The sequence below is a fragment of the Strix uralensis genome, chromosome 13 (assembly GCF_047716275.1).
Source record: "Strix uralensis isolate ZFMK-TIS-50842 chromosome 13, bStrUra1, whole genome shotgun sequence".
NCBI lineage: Eukaryota > Metazoa > Chordata > Aves > Strigiformes > Strigidae > Strix > Strix uralensis.
This window is the reverse complement of record NC_133984.1, coordinates 2,821,207-2,842,373: the sequence shown is the minus strand read 5'-3', so window position 1 is coordinate 2,842,373 and position 21,167 is coordinate 2,821,207. Positions and strand designations below refer to the sequence as shown.

At 38.4% G+C, this 21,167-nt stretch overlaps 1 long non-coding RNA gene across 4 annotated transcripts in view; it reads left to right on the top strand.

The window, feature by feature from the left end:
• The window catches only part of LOC141949399 (uncharacterized), a 90,180-nt gene that overhangs the window by 22,630 nt on the left and 46,383 nt on the right, over positions 1 to 21,167 (top strand). For all 4 annotated transcript variants that reach the window (XR_012630749.1, XR_012630750.1, XR_012630748.1 and 1 more), the window contains one exon: positions 3,937 to 4,074. This is a non-coding gene — a long non-coding RNA (uncharacterized LOC141949399). The remainder of the gene's footprint in view (positions 1 to 3,936; positions 4,075 to 21,167) is intronic.

The following is a 21,167-nucleotide window of genomic DNA, read 5'->3' as shown; positions in this document are numbered from 1 at the left end:
TGGAGGTGGGACTGGGCAGGGTGCATTTTCCGCAAGGGGGGCTTAAGTCCTCCACTCCAAGTTTTGTTGTTACTTTTTAATAAAAGTCTGGTGAAAATGCTGTGCAAGTATATAGCAAGAAATGTTTTAGCATCAGAGCAGTGAGAGATGTCAACACAAAAGATAACACACAGTTCTCCACAGTTAAAACTGACCTAATAGCAGTAATAGGCAAATAAACAACAGGCTGCAATAAGTCATGACCAAACTCTTCCAGTAACACAGATGAGACTAAAGAGTCTGTTAGGGGAAGCAAATGGAAATAGATGAGAGAACTCGGTGAGAGGAATCAGAAATAAAGAGTAATTCTGTTCTGTGTGGAGGAATAGCATGGAGAAAATAGCTCTTCATGTTAGTGTTCTGCTCCTGAAGAGCTGAAAGCGATCAGAGTAGCTGCCTTGGAGAAGTCAAGTTTCAGGCAAGGTCACACGAGTTAGCACACAAGGGAAATCCACGCAAGTGATAGCTCATTTCAGACCATTGTCTATAGTAAGCTCATAGTCAGGGGATACCACCTGAATAACATGCCGTGCAACTCCAGCCCCAAGACTGGACAAGAGGACTGGTGAAGCTGGTCCTGTTACAAACTCAGTTCACTGGCGTTTGCCATGGAAATTTGTTTGCTACAGAGCATACCGACACACAGTCTGTGACTCTGGGCATGGGCATCTGCACCTCTCCCATCTGCAGGGTGAGCTCTGCCTGGGTGCAGGCTGCCCAAAGATCTCATTTGCCTTTGCAGAAGAAGGACTCTGGGAAGCTGGCAAGGCCCTGGGGCCATCCGTTCAGCCTGATGCTATTGTGAGGGCTGCTGGCATAGCTGGAGGCTGCAGCGTGCAGGTGGCAAGCAGGTATTTCCCTCTATTTGCTCAAGGATTTCTCTTGGAGTCTCAGCACTGTCTCCTGAGAGCAGCTCTGAGGGCATGGTGGTTGGTTAAGTAGGTGGTCATGCAGCTGCTTTGGCACCTAGTCCATTCTGGCAGCTACTCCACACCGAGCAATTTCCTGCCCAGTGCATCTTCTGCAGTAACGTTGGACAAACAACTTGACCTTGTGCCTCAGCTCTCCAAACGTAAAGATGTTTCCTGTTAACTCCTCTCCACAAACCCAAGGGGTGTTAAAAGAAGTAGGTCTCATGACTGTGTGGTACTTGGATGCCATGGTAATGTAATTAGCTGCACAGCAATCTTACTAAAAATGTCCTTGGTGGAGGAGAGGATGGGGTGGGGGACTCATTTAGAGGATGGATGTTAAAGGGGAGGAAGTTTCCAGACCTGTGGCTTCACCACAACTTGACTGCACAACACAGGTCCTTCAGTGCAGATGTGAATCCAGAGCTTCAGAGCGTGATGTTTACTACACGTGTCCGTACAAAATATAATGCAGCACAAACTATTTGAAGTGTTAATAGATTATGTAACAGCTTTCCACCCCCAGCAAGCCTTTTGAAATTTTTATATGGTATCTTGGGCTAAAAATCTTTTTGAGCTGATGTACAACTTGCAGTAAACTTCAGGAAAGTATTCCTGTTACCGTTGTTTCCCCTTTTTCTCCCTCTTTCTCTTCAACATTATACATAGATCCAGGAACTTTGGGGCTGCCTAATCCAAAGGAGAGAGGCACAGGGTTCTGTGTGGAAATCTGAAAGCCTTGGTGCAGGAAAGCTGTGCTGCTGATTAGTTTATCTCTGTTACTCTGCCAAACCCCCAGACTTTGGCAGCCTGGGTCTTTTTTTGCCTTTTTATATCCGTTAGGTCCTTTTCCTCCTTACCCTCAGAATGACCTCCTTAGCGATGGTTGCCAAATGTTACCCATATTAAATATGAGGATGTGTATCAGCATCCACAAGGCACACGCTCCCGAGATGTTAAAGCCCTTCAGCTGGAGCAGCAGCCTGTGAATTGTCTGAAGCTTTTGGAGTTAACACTTTAGCTCTGGTTAGTTGGGAGTTATAGTAGCATCGTGCCACCAGATTCTTTTCTCAGCTGTTTCCTCGCTACTTCAGCAAGGAAGACATTTGTTTCTGTCGTTTATGGTTAACCCTACTGTACATTTATAAAAGACATGATAGGCTATGTTTGTGGGTTAAATGAAGACTAATCGTAGTAATAAAAAGTAAGGTTTCATAACAATATTCAGACCATTTTTCAAAAATTAGATGAGATAATTACATGATGTAATGAAGGGCAAACTTGTATTGGGTGGGATTTCAGTGATTTCTTTATTCAGATGTTGTTCTCCTTTATTCAGATTTTCTTGTATGCTAGGACAAGGCACAGCCAGCCATGTTTTCCATCCTGATGAATGAAACCGAGCTCAAGGAGTTTAGCTGCGATTGGCTTCCCCTGCAAGAAAGATTGCTCTTTGTTGCCTGAATCATAATTTTAAGGCATGAAAACTATTTGTCAGGAAAGCAGCATTTTAACTCCTTACATCTTGCAGCCTGATCTTTGCAGAGTAAAAAAAAAAATTCCTCATCCACTGAAGTTGATCAGAGTTTGCTCTGGGTTGTAATAAGTCTATAAGGTCACCTTGATTACTGTACATCAGTGTGGCCCTGACGGTATGTTCTTGATAAGAAAGCCCATTGCTGTGATTTAATCCAAATCTGTTTAATCATATATAATCCACATCATTCAAATATACTCACCAAGGATCCAGTTTTATAGCTGTACTGAGGGGAGGGAAATCTTGTGTTGTCACAAGTCATGCTGACATCAGTGGGGTTTCTTATTGATGTAGGACTTAGTGCTGGCACATGCAATTACAGCAAAATTTGGGGTTTAGCATATTTACAATGTGATGTATTTTTAGGAGGTAGTTGTTTTGAGGTAAATGAGTAAATGAACTCTGGGCCACATCCAACAAAATCTTTGACTGAGAGTTGTGCCCAGTGGTCATTCCAAGGAAAATATATACAATAATCTGAAATTACTTGTTGTGCCATTAACAAATCATAAATGTTTTGTTTATATTTTTTGACTTAGAAATTTCACTTTACACAAACTATAAAAAGAGCCTATGCTCCTCCCAAGGCATTCTGCATTGTTTCAGAAATGTTTCAAGAAAAACAGAAGATATTTGTCAGCATAAGTAATCCACAGACATTATTGCAGTGTTCATGATACCAGTATCAGATCACATGCCATTTGCGTCGCCATTTGTTAATGTGATGCACATGTAGCTCTGCGGCCTAATGCCTTATAGCCCTGAATCTAAAAAACCTGCTCAAACCCACGGGTAACTGTAAACATCTGAGTAATCCTGTGGAAGTTAGTCCATGCATCCGTTAACTGTGCAAACTAATCCTGAAAAAAATTATGAAAAGGGCAAAAAGAAAACACCATGCTTTCCAAGCCGATGAAACTCCATACATGCTTAAAGTTAAATACTGGAATAAATAAATAGTGCATGATCTGAAAGACTGAATCCATACTTGTAACCACGGTTTATTGGTTATCCAGTGAAATCATAATACAAGGTGGACTTTTTTCAGTTTGCATACTGTATCACTTCCAATGCATTTCTGACTTGACTTTTTTTTTTTTTTTTTCTTTGTGGCCATTTTGCAATTTTCTATGGATTTGTTTAGATTGTAAATAGGCATACACACTAGCTGAAGCCAGATAATTTCTTCTGGCCAGCTTTGCCAGTAAATCACTGAGGTATGTAATTGGGTTTCTATAAAATTATGCATTGTGAACTTGGGAATAAGTAAAACAGAAACAAAAAGTTGATTTTTGTAAATAGTATCATTCTTGTGCAAAACTTCTGGTTTGACTCTGCTCTTCTACTCCTTAATATGATCATTTTGATTGTTCTTTCAAAGTTGAATGAAAAGCAAACTACAGAATAGATCCAAGCAAAACTGGTAATAATATCTGGTTTGGCTTGTAGGTGGAGCTGAATACAATGCCTGCATTTGTGGATAACTACAAGCAATATGTTATGAAGACGATGGTATTCAGACACATACCCAAACAATTTGATTCAGATAAAGTGAATACAAGACTTTGACCAGCATGAGAAGAACAGGTGAGAACCCTTGAGAGTGGAACTGAAATAATAAGTATTTTGATGGTCAGGAAAAATATTTCTCCAGTAACACAATAGATCTTCTATCAGAAACTCAAAATACTAATTACAATCTGCCTAAAGACTTATTATAAGTGAAGTGGAGACAGAAACATGTTTATACTATGGGGAGGCTTATTTGCAGATAAGCAGGAAACCAGTCACACATCTTCACAAACATAATTTTAGCTGTTTTAATTAGCAGGTTTGCTTTGATTTAATTTAATTCAGTGATTCCTTCTATCTTTACTGACACATGTGCAAATAAAATGTGCTGACCTGACTTCTGACATCCAGTTTCCTTTTTCATTTCTGTTTTTGTTGTTGTTGATTTCGGCAGTGTTTACGGTGAAATGATGGGGTCAACACTTCCTAACAGCATGGCCAACAGATGTAGCGTGGGGATGACAACTGTACATTTGAGTGGTCTTTTGTTACCCCAGCACTGACTGATTGCTGAGGTGCTGGAAGCCAGGGTGTCAAAGGCCATCAGAAGTCCTAATAGCCTCTAGATCCCAATTCTATTAAGGGTCAGAATGACAAAAATCATGCCTTTTTGTGTAGTTGCGGTAAAAGTGCAGTGAGCTTTTTTGCTAAGGAATGAGACCCTAGAAATAAGCCCCATGTGTGCCTTTAGAAACTTATTGTAGCGTGTTCATCAACTTTGGGTTGAAAAGCAAGGTTTTAAAGCTGTCAGAATTCATATATTTAATGTTTGGAGATTTGGTGGTTTTATTTAACAGTGAAAGTACTTATTGACAGAATAAAAACTCGTAGTTCAGAGTAAAAATACCACATTAATGTACTGACAAAAAAAATCTGTGTTGACTTTGCTGAGCTTTTTGTTGGTCTGAGTGCTTGGAAACTTTTTTTTCTTTTTTATGTCAGAAAAACAACTGCTAATACACCAGGTGTTGTTTTCCCTTCTCTCTCCACCCCTCCCTTTTGCAGTGTCTCACAGCTGTATGATAGGTAATTAAAACAATCACTGAAATGTTTTAAAGCTGTTGTAGCCTTTAGTTGACTTTTAAAATTCATATTTGAAGAATAATGGTAAAATTAATTTGTATCTGGCTCAGAAGAGTGCTCTTTACTTGAGCAATGGACTTTACAACATTGCCAACAAAAAGAACGAAATTAATATTATGCTTGCCTTTATCTAGGGTTATTCTGTTAACTGTTTTATACTGGAAATTAATTTCAATATCATACAGATGTCTACAAGTCATGAATGCAGCAGTCCTAGCATGCAGTCAGATAGCTCTCCTACTTCACAGTCGTGGTAAAAATAATAATTCAAAAGGGGTAAACTTGCCAGGACAATTAAATGATTCTGCCCCGAGATAATGGAAAGATGAAGTTTATATTCTTGGACTGTAAAATATGTAAGACTGAAAAGTGTTATTAAAGGAGTATTATGTGGTTATTTTGAAAAGAATTGTAATTTTACAGGTTCATCCTTCTACTGAGAAAAAATACTTTAGAGACTATGAGAAATGGAGACTTCTGGATAGGCAATTTTTGATGTTGAAACACTCTTCTGTTTTCCTTCCTTGTCTCTATTTTTGTGTTTCAGTTCCCTGCTTCAGTAGTAGGCTTTAGGAAACTTGTAATTCATTCATTATGGAAGGCTTGGTCTATGGGACAGGATTTTATTCTTAAAATAAACTTGCTTGTAATATATTCTTTTTAATCCTTTAAAACAACCCTTCATCTTTACAAATAGATGTGTTAACGTCAGTGTAAAGTGGATCCTTTTCTCCCTTTTTGCCCTCCTTTTCTGGTTTGTCCCTCTTTGGAGGTTTGTACTCTCTGGCATGGGCAGGAGCAGTGGCAACTGCCGCATACAGAAGAGACAAGGTCAGGAATTTTCAGAATGAATGGAATTGGTTCAGGCTTCAAAATTACTAATTAAAAAAAACCCATGTAGGATGAAAGTTTTTGCATATCCCTCATCGGTTTGTGGGGAATCCCTGCCTGGTATGTATGCCAATATGCATACAGAGCAAGTGTTTTTACACGTGTACTTTTGAAAATCTGACAGATACCAGGGAAAAGAGCACAAACTGAAAATATCAGTACTGACAAATTTAAATAATGACTCTTCCCCATTGATTTAAAATAAATAGTTATTGCTTTTTGTGCAAATATTTCCTGTTGATTAAAGACAGCATAATCTCTTCCTCTTTCTTTAATGCTTTGTGAATGTTTCTAACCACACACAGGTATTGCAAAAAAATTTACAAATGTGGATAAGAATAAGACTTAAATACTCATCTGCATCTTTGCGTCAGCACAACTCAATTTGACAGTATATTTTTGCCAGGTGGAACAAAGAGCAATAAATTAGTTTTGAACATTTATGATCTTGCATTATAAAGACTGCAACAGACTGTGTTCAAAATCAATTGTCAGAGTGATGGGGGATTAATAACTCTGGTACTGTAACCTTTTATGTATTTGCAGACTGGGTAAGGGCACATTTCAAGATCTGCTGCCATATTTCATTATTGCAACTTATATTTGAAAGACCTTTTTGATGCCTAAAAAAAGAAACAGATTAGTTTTTAGTAGAGCTGGATGAATAACTCATAATTAATAATTCATTCAGTGAATTTTGCCTTTTATTCTGTGGGAAGAATAAAAAAAATAGTTGTCAAAATTTTTCATGAGTTCTATTGACTAGTTGGTTTTTTTCATAAAAACTAGAAATCAGAATTCAGGGTGTGTTACTTATTTGTGATTGATAAGTCATATGGCATTGCTTTAATTCCCCAATTAATTGACAAATACTAGAATAAATTTCATGATTAAATGTTTGATGAGAGTGTATTTAAAAATCCCTTTCTACAGACATGCAAAATCTGTTTTTGAAAGTACTACTGAAAGTAAAAAACCAAGTGCATGAAAATTGTTGGAAAGCAAATGCAAATGAGGCAGGAATATGGCCAAACCAAGTTCATTACAAGACACAAGTGAGTTTCTGTAGGCTTCCAGAGTATTTTCGAGCTGTAGTTTCCCTCTTTAGCTCCAGCACCCGTTTCAGCAGAAGTCTGCTAAATATTGGGGATAAATATGGGAGCAAGGTAAACGAGAGCTTTATTGAATTTCCCTAGCTCCCCAGCTACTGTGTTGTGTTTTATGATAGTGAAACATTTTATAATAGTGAAACCACATGAGGAGTTGTCATCATTTGGCTTTCTTTGCCTCTCAGCTGGCAAGTTCGCATCCCACCAATGCGAGCTCTGCTGGGCTCAGAGGCATCTATGGATTCTTCTGTGGTTTTTTCATATATGCACTTTATTTTGGTTTCTTCCTAAATAGAGGTAAAACAGTTAAATATTTCCCAACAAAATACACATATGTAATCTCAAGGGCCGTGCATACCATCGAACTGTCATTTCCTTTGATTAACCTTCACCTAACCTCTCTCCCTAAGGCAGTTTCAGATCCTTTTGTTCCTCCATTTAAGTATTGCACTCTATCAGGTGAGTACATCTGTCATTCAGGAGCTGGCCATTTTACTAGAGAACTCGGTGGAAATGTTGTAATGGAAAACTGTGCAGGATCTGTCACAGACTAGACATCCCAGTCTAATACGCAGAGCTGGTGTCACTCGCTGGATGTATCTAGAAACGTAAAGGAAGCAGAGCTTGCATAAATGCAGTTGAAGACAGCTGAATTTTAAGAGTGTCTATTAATTGTTTTATGAATATAATTAAATATTTAAGATCAGAAAAGGATTGTGGCTGAGATCAACAGAACTTTTCTGTTCTGCGACTCCTTCATGTTGTCAGGAAGTGCCAGTTTGTGGAGAATAAAATTACTAACAGGAGAGGAACAGAGTTAATGAATCACCACCTTTACAACAGCAGAGTTTGGAAATTGGCACGGTGGTCGATTTTAGCATTTTGAAACCCAACAGGTTTGTGTTTCATGTCACTTTTTTTTTTTTTTATCTACAGATAGCAAGAAAATGAAAATTAAAAAGGCCAGAAGCAATAAAATATTTTAAAATGATTCACGCCTATAAATTTCACTTGATCTAAACTGAACTTTTCTGGATGGCAAGAAATGTTAATGCTTTGTGTCACAGCTTGGGACAATTTTATTTATTTTTTTTAAACCTGAAAATTCATCTAGGGGAATAATATGGAACTGAGATATAATGAATCCAGTTAGATCACACATCTAGCTGACAGCAATGAAGAGCAAAGCCTGCATTGAATCCATAGCTTCTGCTTATGTAATAGAATATTTTTTGAATGATAATAAAGGTCATGTCTGATGAAGTACCTCTTCATCCCAAAGTAAGCTAGTACAGTGGCTCATGGTGGTTCTGAAGAGCTAAAACTGCACATCTTGATTCTAGGCTTAATTCGACTGTTGAATCTCATATCTTTTCCTAATAGATTAAAAACGTGTTATCAGAAGCCTCAGCATCATATCAATTCTGAAGGATGAGGATTGACTTATTCCTTAAGTCAGTCTCTGATGAACTAAATAGGTCAGACTTCCTTAACATTTCATCATCAGGCATACTATACAGATCTTACATGATTTTTTTGGTAGATATTCTTTTCCCCTCTCCCAGTTTGTCCCTTTTTTATTATACAGTTTAAAGTTTGAAGAACAGAGCCAAAGTATGCAACATTTCATGATTTCTATACAGCCTTCAAGATTGTGAGACTCGTTGAAAAATAGTGAGTTTTAAAATAAGAGAACTGTACTATAAGATTTCTGTGCAAACGTTGAACGCTGGATTCATTCCTTCTGCAGAGAGTTTATAATCTATATTTTAAGCTTTTATTCATGCTGGCTTTTTTCCCATTCTAGTGGGAAAGTTACATTTTATAACTCACGTGGAAGCAGACATCGTTACAGATGCAGAGCAGAGATGTTGGTGAGAACTGCCAACATGACGGGGTTGGTAAGTCTGTACAGCCAGCAGCACCGAGGCCCTGCTTTGGTGTAAACTGGTGCGGTTTGCTCAGCTATGTTCTAACTAATACCTAGAAAAAGTCATTATATAATTCCACAGGGATTGTAAAAATCTCAGTTTTGGAGTAAATGCGACCTGTTAGTGCCCTGTTAAGGTTTTTGCAAATGATTCTCCAGAGCAAACTTTTTCTGTGAAATCCTCTCCAAAACCAGTCTGCTCTCCATGAATGTTCTGTAGTGACGGAGATGTACTCACCTGGTGCACTGAAGAATTTAAATGGAAGAACAAAAAGAAACTGAAATTGCCTTAGGGATTGAGGTCAGGTGAAGGTTAATCAAAGGAAATGACAGTAAAATGGCATTCATGGCTCTTGGTACATTTTTAATCATTACTCTCTCTCTCTCTCATAAAAGACACAAAAGATGTACAACTTTTCACCATTTTATTTAGTTAGGGATGATTTTTATTTTTGTCTTGATTATTTTAAAATATCCTTTCTTTTAGATTTCTCTCATAGATTTAGCTCCTGAAAACTTGCATTGCAGTGCCTTAAAAATATGTGTGGGAAATCAAGAATGTGTGTGTGGGGGGGAGAAGAATGTTATGAAAAGGGAGTAATTTTCCCCAGAATATCTCTCATTTTATCTTCTCTTTCTAATGTGATAGATTTTGAAGGATTTCTAGAAGTCATAAGTGTAGGGAATAAATACTCAGAAAAGCTAAATATTCACGTTATTACACAAGTGTCAGACTAAATGAAGTCCATGAATGCAACTACTGGAAACAAGAATAGTTTCTTTCAGACTCTGCTAATCTACAAGTAATTACTCTGGTTTTAAGTATAGATGTTTTGTATATTTTTTAAAAAATCTTAGAATAACTTTCATGATTACAATGAAATTTTGAAGTCATGTCTTAGTTTGTGGGCTGCTGGTTACATTCTGATTTTGTGTATGTGAAAAGGCCCCATTTAGAACCTTTATTTTCCAAGTTTGGAGTTGTCACTTTATGCTAGTCACCTTAGATAACTTTGGCATAACTACAACAGGAACGGGAGCAACTTTATGTAACTTATAACTGCCTGAGGCAACTTTTAAAAAATGTGAGCAATGCATTTTTTTTTTTTTCCAAGTCTGTTTATATAGCTCCCTTCCCCCCATAATGCAGAGAATCCTAAAGGATATATATTAAACCCAAACAGCTCTCAGCTGGGGTAACTTTGCTATAGCAAATGTATACTCCCCGCTCTTTAGATCATATGCTATGAAGCATTATGCATTGAGTACCTTCAGCGATGCAGCTGGGAGTCGAGCTTAGGTGGGACCTTGCGGTGTTAAGCCTTCGGAGAGGAATGGGTGGCTTAAAGAAAACATATTACTGCAGACACATGTTATATTATTACCACTGCAAGTTGCAGTAAAAAAAAAGTGATGTTTTATACATAAGTTTTCTCCACATCTCGAGGGGAAAAAAAAATAATCTGGAAGTCATTTCTTTGTGTGTCGTTGTGCTGTTTATGGCTGTGATTGCTACTGGTAGTGTGGCATTTTTCTGCCAGATCCCACATAGCAAACGCTGCCACATGGGTGCCAGATGGGCTATTTGCCAGGGAGCTGGAGGAGGAGGGAAAGCCCTGTTCCACCCTGCAAACGCCGCTGGGAAAGAGATTGCCAGGCAGTTATTGGAAAACTAGAAAATTGGTCAAAAATGGGAAAAATGTATCTAAAGTCATTGGGTGGAAGTTGAGTTGAGTTTACCTCTCAAAACCCAAGGTTGCTGAGCCATGCAGGGAAGTGAAGAGAAACACGGCTGGGAGGGCTGAGCTCTGGTAATTGGAGCGAAGAACCGCACAGCAACAAGTGACTGACTTTGCAGACACAGATAGATGAGTAACTTGAGTATTTTCACATTTACAGGATTTGGCTCTGTGATTTTATGATGCTGTAATAATGTCAATGTTGTGTTTATGAAGGACATTTTTCAAAGGTACTCCGCATCAGCCCAAGCAGCTGACTATCTCACCCAGAACTTCCCTGTCTTGTAAAACTTCTGTACTAGTAATAGAAATACAAATATTTTTTAGTGTGTCTTTCACAAAAGAGGAATATCTGTTTAAGGAAAAGAAGAGTAAAATGTGAGAGAGATAATTTTAAATGCAAACTGAATACCCGAGTTCAAGATAGCATTAACTGCTGGCAACTGGAAAACTGTTGGACTGAGAGAATATAATTTTTTTTCATAAACAACAATATGACCTCAGAATTTTTCTGAAGTAAATACTAAAGAATCATAGCCAAATCATATACCTACTTTTAAAGCATCCAATAAAAATAGTCAGACTATTATATACCTACATACACAAATTATTCAAATGCAGGAAGTATTAAGTTGGTTTGAGCATTTTTATTCCAACCATTCAGACCTGCTTCCAAAACATAATTAGTAAATTTCTTTAAAGGTTTCTTTTTAAAAGTGGCTGAATTTCTTTAGTCTTTCATTGTTTCCAAAAAAGTGGATTTGACTGGAAAAAGTACCAAGTCTACTGTTCAGTGGAAGAAACTGAGGCTGAAATGAAATCTCCCAAATGTGGTGTCCGAACACAGTTCACTGCTGTGCGTTTTTCCTGCCTGGGCTGGCAGTCAAAATAATGGGGGTTGGGAATGGATTCAGCCCTGTACCTCTGTCTGAGCATCCCAGGGAGCATCCTGTGCCTGTGGGATGGGAGGACCACCGGGATCATCGCTCCCTCTCCTGCCCCTGGATCCCATCCCAGATCAGGGCTGCTTGTGAGGACAAGAGCTTTCCATGTGAATGAAGCTGGATTAGTGTTTTTGGGTGTTGTCCATGTTGCAAAATGACTGTGGGATAAAATATGAGTGTTTACAGTTTTCCCTGTGGGCAGAAAGCAGGGTTTTGTGTTCAGTGTTGGCTGAAGCTGCGGTGAAGGCAATGAGGTAGCTGAAGATCAGAGGGGAAGCTCTGCTCGGTGTCTCGCAGTTTTGCAGCTGGTTTTCACATCTTGTACCGGATTAACAGCGCCCCTGCCCTGAGAGGGGGGTTCAGAGTGAGCAAGCTCATTTGAGCATCAAAGTAATATGATAAAAAATGATGAAGGAACAGCAATAACTGATGCTTTTGCGTTTCCTTTCACTCTCTGTTTGTGGAGAGAAACCTTCTATGAAAGTATTCTCAGGTGATGTGTTTCTGTTGGAATAAATTGGTTGTCTCAGTTTGATCCCCAAGTCTGATAAAAATAACATTTTTTTGTACCTTATTAGAAGTCTCCTCGAGTCCAAAGCCTGACAGATCTTTGCTGTGTGTGAGGATCATTGTAGGTCAGTGATGTACTGAGTACAGAGGCTCCTGTGCCCATGGTGTAGGTGTCCTGCTGATAAACACAGTTTCTGGTGCTCACAGATTTCCACCTTCATTTTTCACTCTTCCACCAAGACGCAGTGATGCTTAGGAGAAAATTCATGCTGTTTAATTTTAGATATCCAATTTAGGTGGCTTCTGGCTTAGCAAAGCACAAGCTCCGCTTGCTGCAAGTCCGGAAGTGTTTCTTGAATTGCAGAGTCAGCTTCTTGCTTAAGCCTAACTCTGGGTGTGCAGAAAACGCAGTGAGGACTGCAGCTCTGCTATGGCTCAGTCAAGGCTGTTCCCCTGCCAAGGCTTCTACCGGGCGACCGGGCTCTAACCTGAGCACCTAAATCAGATCCCTTGTGGGTGTAGAACCAGTCATTTCAGGGCTGTTCAATTTTTTGTAAGGGTTTCTGCATTTAATCATCAATATAGTCAAGGTTTGAAAAAGAAATGAGCCAAAGTCCATGAAAACATTTCTAAGTGGGCAAAGTTTCACACTGTCTTTGGGGTGAACCACAGGTTTCACCAGATGCCAAGTCAGTGGGGAATAAGCTGTGTGATAACCTTCTGCCAACTGGGTCATTGCTTCTCCAGGCGTTTTGCACCATTGGTTCTTGCAACACTAGGAACACTCAGAAGCAGAAGGTAGCCATCTCTTTTGTCAAATTAGGTGAGGTAGACACCCTTCCTGAGGTTATTTGTTGTATCATGTGAAGTTAATTTAATGTTTAATACATGCCAAAATGGAGTCTAACCTTTTTTGAGAGATTTTAATCTGAAAATACACTTAGAGCAGTTACTCCCTTGCATTCTCTCCTGCAGAAGGACAGACGTTATCTGTAAGAGGGCATTAAAAATGGTGACATTTCTTTATGGGGTTAGTTTAGAAACATGAAGCACAGCAAGACCTGGTTGGAAGGAGATACCTATGCAATCAGGGATCTTGTCTGTATGAGAATCATCAGAAATTCAGGAGAGTAGTGGCTGCCTGGGCAGCCCTGAAAGGCTTTGGACAATTTACTGGGGCCACCTGTGGTTATTAGTTTAGAAAATGTGTCACTATTTTACTCTGGCATCTGTTCAAAGTACTAATTCTGTGGATCAGTGTCTTTCAGATGAAGAAAGTGAAATCCTTTTTTGCCCCTGGTGTCTGAGTAAATTGATATCAAATACTCTAATGAAAAGACAACTGTTGTCAGCAGAGGCAAGCCACAAGAAAATCTGGGACAGGAGGTAACTTCATGATGGATTCTACATCCTCAGGGACTTTCTGGGCTCTGAGGATTAATTTTCTATTACATCCACATGTGGGGCTTTTCTTAAATACACTTTCACTAACAACTTAATACTTTTTTTCAATTACAATATCATAAAACGCTACAATATTTTTGTCATTCTGCCACTTAGCGGCCAACACTTTCATCGTTGTGACCATTGTTGCCACCTTTTCCTTAAATGAAGCATCTTTTTGCTACCCCACTGAAGCCAGGCTTTTGAAGGGAAAAGGTACTCTGCACAGGGGAAAAAACCCCTTGGGAACTGCACTTCTGCAGTGGTTTGTTAGTGAACCCTCATTTCCATGATAGCTGGCTTGGTCTCCTGCAAATATGCCTTATGGACTTGAGACCCTTCACCAGAAGTGCCTCTTCTCATTATTTTAGTTCAGTTTCTTCATATATTTTTTTAATATTTATTTTATTTTATTTATTTATATATTATTTATTACATTTATTCATATATAGTAACTCTAAGAATGCATTCACCAAAAAATGGGGCATTTTTACCTGCCACAATGTCCACACACTTGACTACAACAGGAGGTAGATCCGGAGCACAACAGAGCAAGAGTTTCCAGAAGCAACCTTATACTGCACATAAAAATGAATTGTTCAGGGTATGAGAACATATGAGCTGATGTTTTATAAATAGGTTGGATTTGGGTAACAACGGGTTACAGTCTATTGTAGGAAAGTGGTCAGTAACTCAAATAGTTTTTAGTTCTCCACCTAGAAGTGCAATGAGTTGAGAAGAAAAAATGGATAGCATAAGATGTCTGAAAATTACCTGTGCACTAAAGAGAGTCTGAAGTGTTTGTAAGTCTGTCTTCACCTTCTGGAAGATGGCTCAGTGTTGCCAGTCACACGATATCACTTCTGGGAGAACAAGGTTTTAGAGGGCTTCTTCACCTGGGGACTTACTGTTTTGATTTTGTTGACACCAACGAGGAAGAGATGCGTTGATTTTGCAAGACAGCTCAGAATTCTTTTATTTGGGAAATACTAAGCTAGTTACTGACAAAAATAGTAACTTTTTTTTTTAATTTATTTTTATTTTATGATTTTATAGCAAATTGTATTTTTAAATCCAGAACAAGTTGAATCGAAACGTTGGAGACAATGTCTCTAGAAGGAGCTTGGGCAGATACGGAGGTGCCTGTGTGAGAGCTTGCTCTTCCTCTGCATAGAGCAGAGGTTCCTTGGCAGGCACAGGGCAGGCTGGGATTGGGAACTAAGTGCCCCAGCCAGGGTAAGGATGGGTCTACTGAACTGTTGGTATCCACTGGAAAATAAGGCTGCCCAGCTGCTTTCCCACACATTTTCTGCCTATCTTCTTCATTGTGGAAAACAGGTAAAATCCCTTCTGAGGCAACATTCATAAGAAACAGCATCATCATGTGTCAGTGTACAGAACATAAATTGGTCCAAGTTAATCTCTGTTTTCTTCTGCACCTCCATTTTATAAAATAAAATTGGAAGAAAATTATGGTCACAAAACCTGATTTTTGCCTCAGTTCTCGTCTTCAGTACAGAACTACCTGACAATTAATATTTGTGTATACCTTTTGAAATATCTGACCTTTGGGGAGTTGACAGAGCTATAATATTAGTCTTTGTATGCTAGCCTGGCTTTTAAACTCCCTGCCTAGTGGATGTAAGTTCAGTGGATACAGATCTGAAACTTGATTTCCTCAGTATAGCTGCATTAGCATTCAGCTGTGGGTATGTAAGATAATAGTATTAAAAGCAACCTTCCATCCTGTTGTCATGGATGCAGCACAGCCCAATCCTGGTAGCAGTATACCACCAGTCTTTGTACAATCTCATTTTTATCTACAAATTTTAATTTAATTATACCAGAAATTCTGTAGGGGTATATAATATATGATTTTATTTTCTGTTTTAAACATTAAAATGTAAGAATTGAGCAGCTCCGTGTTCTTTGTCCGGTGCTCATTTTTTTTTTGCATTCCAAGTATCTGTCAGTATTAGTTATGAGACTGTGTGAAATAAGTAGCCATGAAAGATGCCTGCTTTTATGACAGAATGAGTGGTTTCATGAATTTTAAAGGAGCACATTTGTATTTTCTGTTCTTGAACTACATGGGCTACTCACAAATATGACAGAAGATAATTGTTTGAGGAATTATGATGCCTTTCAAGATTTTGCAGGATATTACTATTTTCATAATCTTTCATTTATCAGGTTATATGGCTTGATTTATTTATGTATGTAATTTGGAAATTAAAGTACTCCCATTCTGTCAGCATAGGTACATGTTTTCTTCGTAGCTCATACTCCTGTTAGCAAAAATAATGAATGTGCTAATTTTTTTGTCAGTTACTAAAGAAACGTGTCAGAATCGGAGGGTAGTCAGGTATTATTCTGGGCCACGTGAGACGGTATGGAATGGTACGTATTGCTCCGCCAGTGCCTTAGGATGGCGGGAGCGCGTATTTCAATATATAACCCTAACTGCCACCAGGCAGTGCGTGTACTGCAGTTTGTTAAGATTTAAATGAATGCATTGTTAGCACCGACTTCAACAGGGATTTTGTGTGAGTGAGTAAAGGCTTCAAGCCTTTAATTGACTAAGAAAATCTTTTTAGTTGTGATTAGAGGGACAGATACTCAGCTGGTGAGAACTGATGGTGCTCCATTGAATCAATTTTCATACCCTGTCTGAAGTCAATGGAGCAGTGCTCATTTATAACCTGGTACCTGGCCCGTTATGATAAAAAAAACGTTTCAAGTCTGATATTTGAGTGGTACAGTAACCTTTTATCGGGGAGCTGCTTGACTTGATTTAAAAAATTTCATCAAAATCAGTGGTACAATCCCTGGACTAATAAATTCACTGTCATGAGCTATTTTCATTCAGTTGGGAGTTTGAGCGTAGAAACCTATGACTCTGTCTTGTTTGCTTGAAAGCGTGGTGGTCTATCTGCCATACTTTCATATTTAGCATTCGGTTGTCTTTTTAAAGACTAAACCGAAGCATCTCTATATCTGTATGAAGCATCTCTATACAAAGAATCTCTATATCTATATGAAGCATCTTTTAAAGACTAAATGAAGCATATCTATACATTTTCTGTTTTAGTCATGAAGTATTTGTATTTTTTTTCTCTTGGTAATTTTATCACACTTTTCATCCTGTGATAACTGCATAGCAGGATTTTATTTTATGGTAAAAAATTCTGAATATCTTGATGTATTAAACTTGTTCATAACATCTGAATTTTGCTGCTGAAAATCCCCTCTCAAAATTCTCTGCACGCCCATAATTAAACCACTCTGAAGGTGCAGTCAGGAAAACCAGGCACCAACATTATGGAGTGAAAATTAAAGAGGCAAAACATCAGAGTGTCTACTGTATGTGCCTGCTGTTAGACACTCAAGCATGGAGAACAGGATACACCTCTATGGATGGATAGCTTTCCTTATTAAAAAAACACAGTAGGATGCACAGTAGGGGAACACACTAAAACAAGGCTTTGTAGTAATTTCCTTGAAAGAAATTTCCCAAGATAGCAACTTGAAAAGCTTTTAATCTTATGACTAGCTATATAGTGAGTTTTACTGTAGGTGGTATAAAAAAGACCATTAGATTACAGCTGATCTGGTAGAGTTGGTCTAAAGCCTCTTCCCTTCCAGCCGCCTTTCTCAAGAAAAGGATTAGACTTTCCTTGTACCAAAATGAAGGTTGAATAGATCGATGTGACTTGTGGCATATTTAAGAGCTTTAAATACATGTCTCTCAATTTTGAAATTATGCTAGAAAATAGAAAACCCACCTTCACCATCTGAAATACTTGATCAAACATGGTGCTTTGCAACACTGAACCGGTTCATTAGATCAAGGTTTCTTCTACAGACCTAAATTCGAAACCACTGTCACTCATATTTTTGAGCTCATATTTTGTGTTGGGTCTCTGAGCAGTGTCCCTTACTACTTGTGAGGAACACAAAATGTTTCTCAAACTCCTGAAGAAGTCTCCTATGTGACCGTATCCTGCAGCAGCTCCGTGTGCTGCAGTGTACCAGTGGCCTTCTTGCTGGACTTTGCCCGATTTGTGCTGTCTATTCCACACAACTATTAAACCTCAAAGTGAAAAAAAAAAAAAAAAAAAAGATATCTGGAGAAATTCCTGTGCAAATATTCTGGAAGGCTGTCACAAATGTTATGGTTACCTGATAAACTGTAGACCAGTGTGACAGCGGGCTCTGTGCTGCACTCGGTGCCTGTTTACATGTCAAGGTCCATACTCTGAGATCCTGCAGCCTTTTCTCAACCATTTCCTCCCATGTTTTGGTGACGTGACAAAGAGATGGTGGCCCCAGAAGTTTGGTACAAGGAGCTGGAGGTTGTGGGTGTAGCAGGTGCTGCCCACCCTCTCCTCCCACTGGAGCCAGCCAGAACCAGGGTACTCAGCACCTACGTGTGTGAGCATTTGTGGAGAAGATTTAACATCTTGTACCTATCTTGTGTCAGCCACTGTGAGCTAAGATCAGGGAATGAACATGTCTGATAATGTGTTTCACATTGAAATAATTAAAGAGAATTGTTGCTGGAGGGAAATGTGCCTTTAAAAATTAACCCTGACATCTCTCTGACAATTTGGCTTATTACAAGAGATTCCTTTTTTTTTTTTTCCCTCTTTTTTTTTTTAGTTTTACTAAACTTGATATAAATTTTTCAGCACCTTAGAAAACGTAGAGCCTTTGAAAAGTTCCTTGTATGATTAGTCTATACTTACATGAACAGTCCCATCTATTTTCCACTGAACTACTCGTAGGACTGATGTTTAAAGAGTTGGGTCTGAAGTAAATGACACATTCTGCTATGCCCTGGAGACTGTGCTAGTTGTTATTGTTTGAATCTATCTCTTGTTTGCATATATTGCAGTCTTCTATCACATGGGGTGCCAGTTTTGAGATCAGAATGTTGTTCCTCAACTAGCCATCGAGCAGCTTACTTTTTTATTTCTTCTTAGGATGAAACAAGTCCTTGGAAAATGAAAGCAGTACTTTCCATAAAGCACTAAAAGCTTTAAAATGTTCTTTTTGACAGAGCTAGAGTATGTGTAAACAAATGTAAATGCCCATAAAAGTTGTATTATTTATTTTTAAAATTCTAGATATGGCAACAATTATATTCACATTTTTGTGATTGGTAGAAAGTTAAATATACAACCAGGTGTTGTTCAGAAAGTTTACTTTCACTGTATCGTGGCTATAACAAGTTATTTACCAGTTCAAGAACTGTGTAACTTTTATTGGGGAGAATTCCTGTATTTTCGGTTCTCCATTTGATCAAAATTTGTTGATCCAGGGATAGAAGATTTTGGGTTCTCTCAGTTTGATTATTTACTAACTAATTTGAGGCTGCATTTAAAGAGTCTAAAAGGGCGTACGAGGTGGCAGGACTGGCTGCCTGATGCTCAGGCTGCTTTTCATCTGTTTGGTGTCGCTTGAACTGCCTCGGACTGTGTGTGTTTAAAAGGCTGTCTCCCTCCTGTGCGCCTGCCAGTCACCGGCAGGAATTCGAGTGCATTATTCCAGCCGCGATGGCTTGGAACTGTGCAATTCTCTGGCCTGGGGAATGGCTGAGGTGCTGCTAAGGCATTTTGCACTTTCAATTCTGCAACTAAGAAAACAGACATGCAAATTTTCCTTCAGATGCTGAAAAGTTGTTGGGTTGGTTTTTTTGTTTTGGTTTGTTTTTTTTTTTTTTTTTTTCCTTTTTTCTTTTGAATAATGTCTGACCTCACAGGAAAATACAGTAAAATACACAGGAGCAAGCACATACTTTTAATTTGTATTCTGCACTTCTCAGTTTGCAGGCTGGATTCCTGGTTGACATGATCTGCATCCACTGGCACACACCCCTTTGGTGTAATGCTGATATACACCGGCAGAGAATTTGATTGCAGGAGCCAAACCCTCCTTCCTTCTTTAGTCAAAGGGAAGAGATTCAGCCCCGTATTTCCTCTTCCACTGAACTTTTAACAATTTGGTGATCTTGGGCACAATCCGTCAAGATGCTGCGTACCCCCATGGGTGCTTAAATCAGGATAGCAGATGGCTTGTGATACTTCTTAGGACTGAGTGCTTTATTAGCTAAAATTTAAAACATAAAATACTTCAAAAACACTGCTCAAAAACATTTTTCTTGGCTTGGGAATGATTTTTACCCTGTTTATAAAAACAGCTACTAAAGAAGGATCTGTTAGTTGCTGTGACATTTGCTGTAAACCTAGCTGTACACAACATTGTTGGTGCGTTCTTTCTGGCTATTAAAGGCTCATTAAAAAAATTAAAGTCTCACAATTTACAATATTTTCCATTGAAATAGCATGTTAACACATTTCTTTAATCAGTGTGTAACTGTCAAGGGAAAGAACAATTCATCTAGTATATGCATACATTAAAAAAATTATCAGATTTAATTTTATTTGTTTTATATTCAGGGCTTTTTTGAAGGAATTCCTGCAGGGAAATGGTTAATCTATTTTTAACTAAAGCTTACTTTTGTAATCTATCCAGTGCTTAGAGTTCTGTCATTGATCTATGATTTATGTGATTTAAACCACCTCTTGGCTGTAACATTGGTTTCTATCCAAGATGCTGAGCTGAATACTAATTACGAGATCAAATTTATGCTGTTGGGCTAAGCAGCTGAAGGAGCTTTCCATGCAGGACTCCCTTAAACCATGCCACCGTTGAGCGTTAGTGAAATATTTGACGGGGAAGGGGGAGGGGGAAAAATGCTGGAAAAGGGAAAAAATATTGCAGGAAAGCTGAAGTGTCCTTTGAAAGCTTTATTTTTAGTTCTCTTGAATGACTGTACAGTGCTATATGCAGATATTCAGTGTGTATAAGCCTGTGAATATGCACATGGTTATGTTTTTACAGCAGAATCTCACTAATTCACCCTAACGATTGGGAAACCCACTGAGAAAAGCCAAATGGCATGAGTGAGCAAACAAATAAATAAGATTGAGGATATTTTATTCCAAGACGTATTTTATGCCTTTATTTTGACAAGTATCATGTTGTCAGAATGATTTATGGTATTTCATAGCATACCAGTAAATGCACTGTAGTGTGGTTTCTTACAGTAAGAAAGTCTTAGTAACAATAGCTTTGCTTTACCTCTCCTTAAAGCATTTTTGCTGAGAAATGAGCTGAGGCCACCAATTTTATAGAAAACATAGGTCTTTGGCTTTCCATCGGTAAGAATGAATAACACTCTTCCATTCGCCTGTATCACCTTTGCAGAGGAGGTTGGGATGGCAGCAATTTTCTTGGGTATAGGTAGTCATAACCTGTCCAAACAGCTCTGAATCCAAAATCCAGTTTGAATAAAATGAATTTTTCTATAGGAGTTTTGTTGATTATAAACAGTTTTGAGAGAAAACATGTTCCAATGCATCATTTGACTTTCATTTCTATTAGTATAATGTTG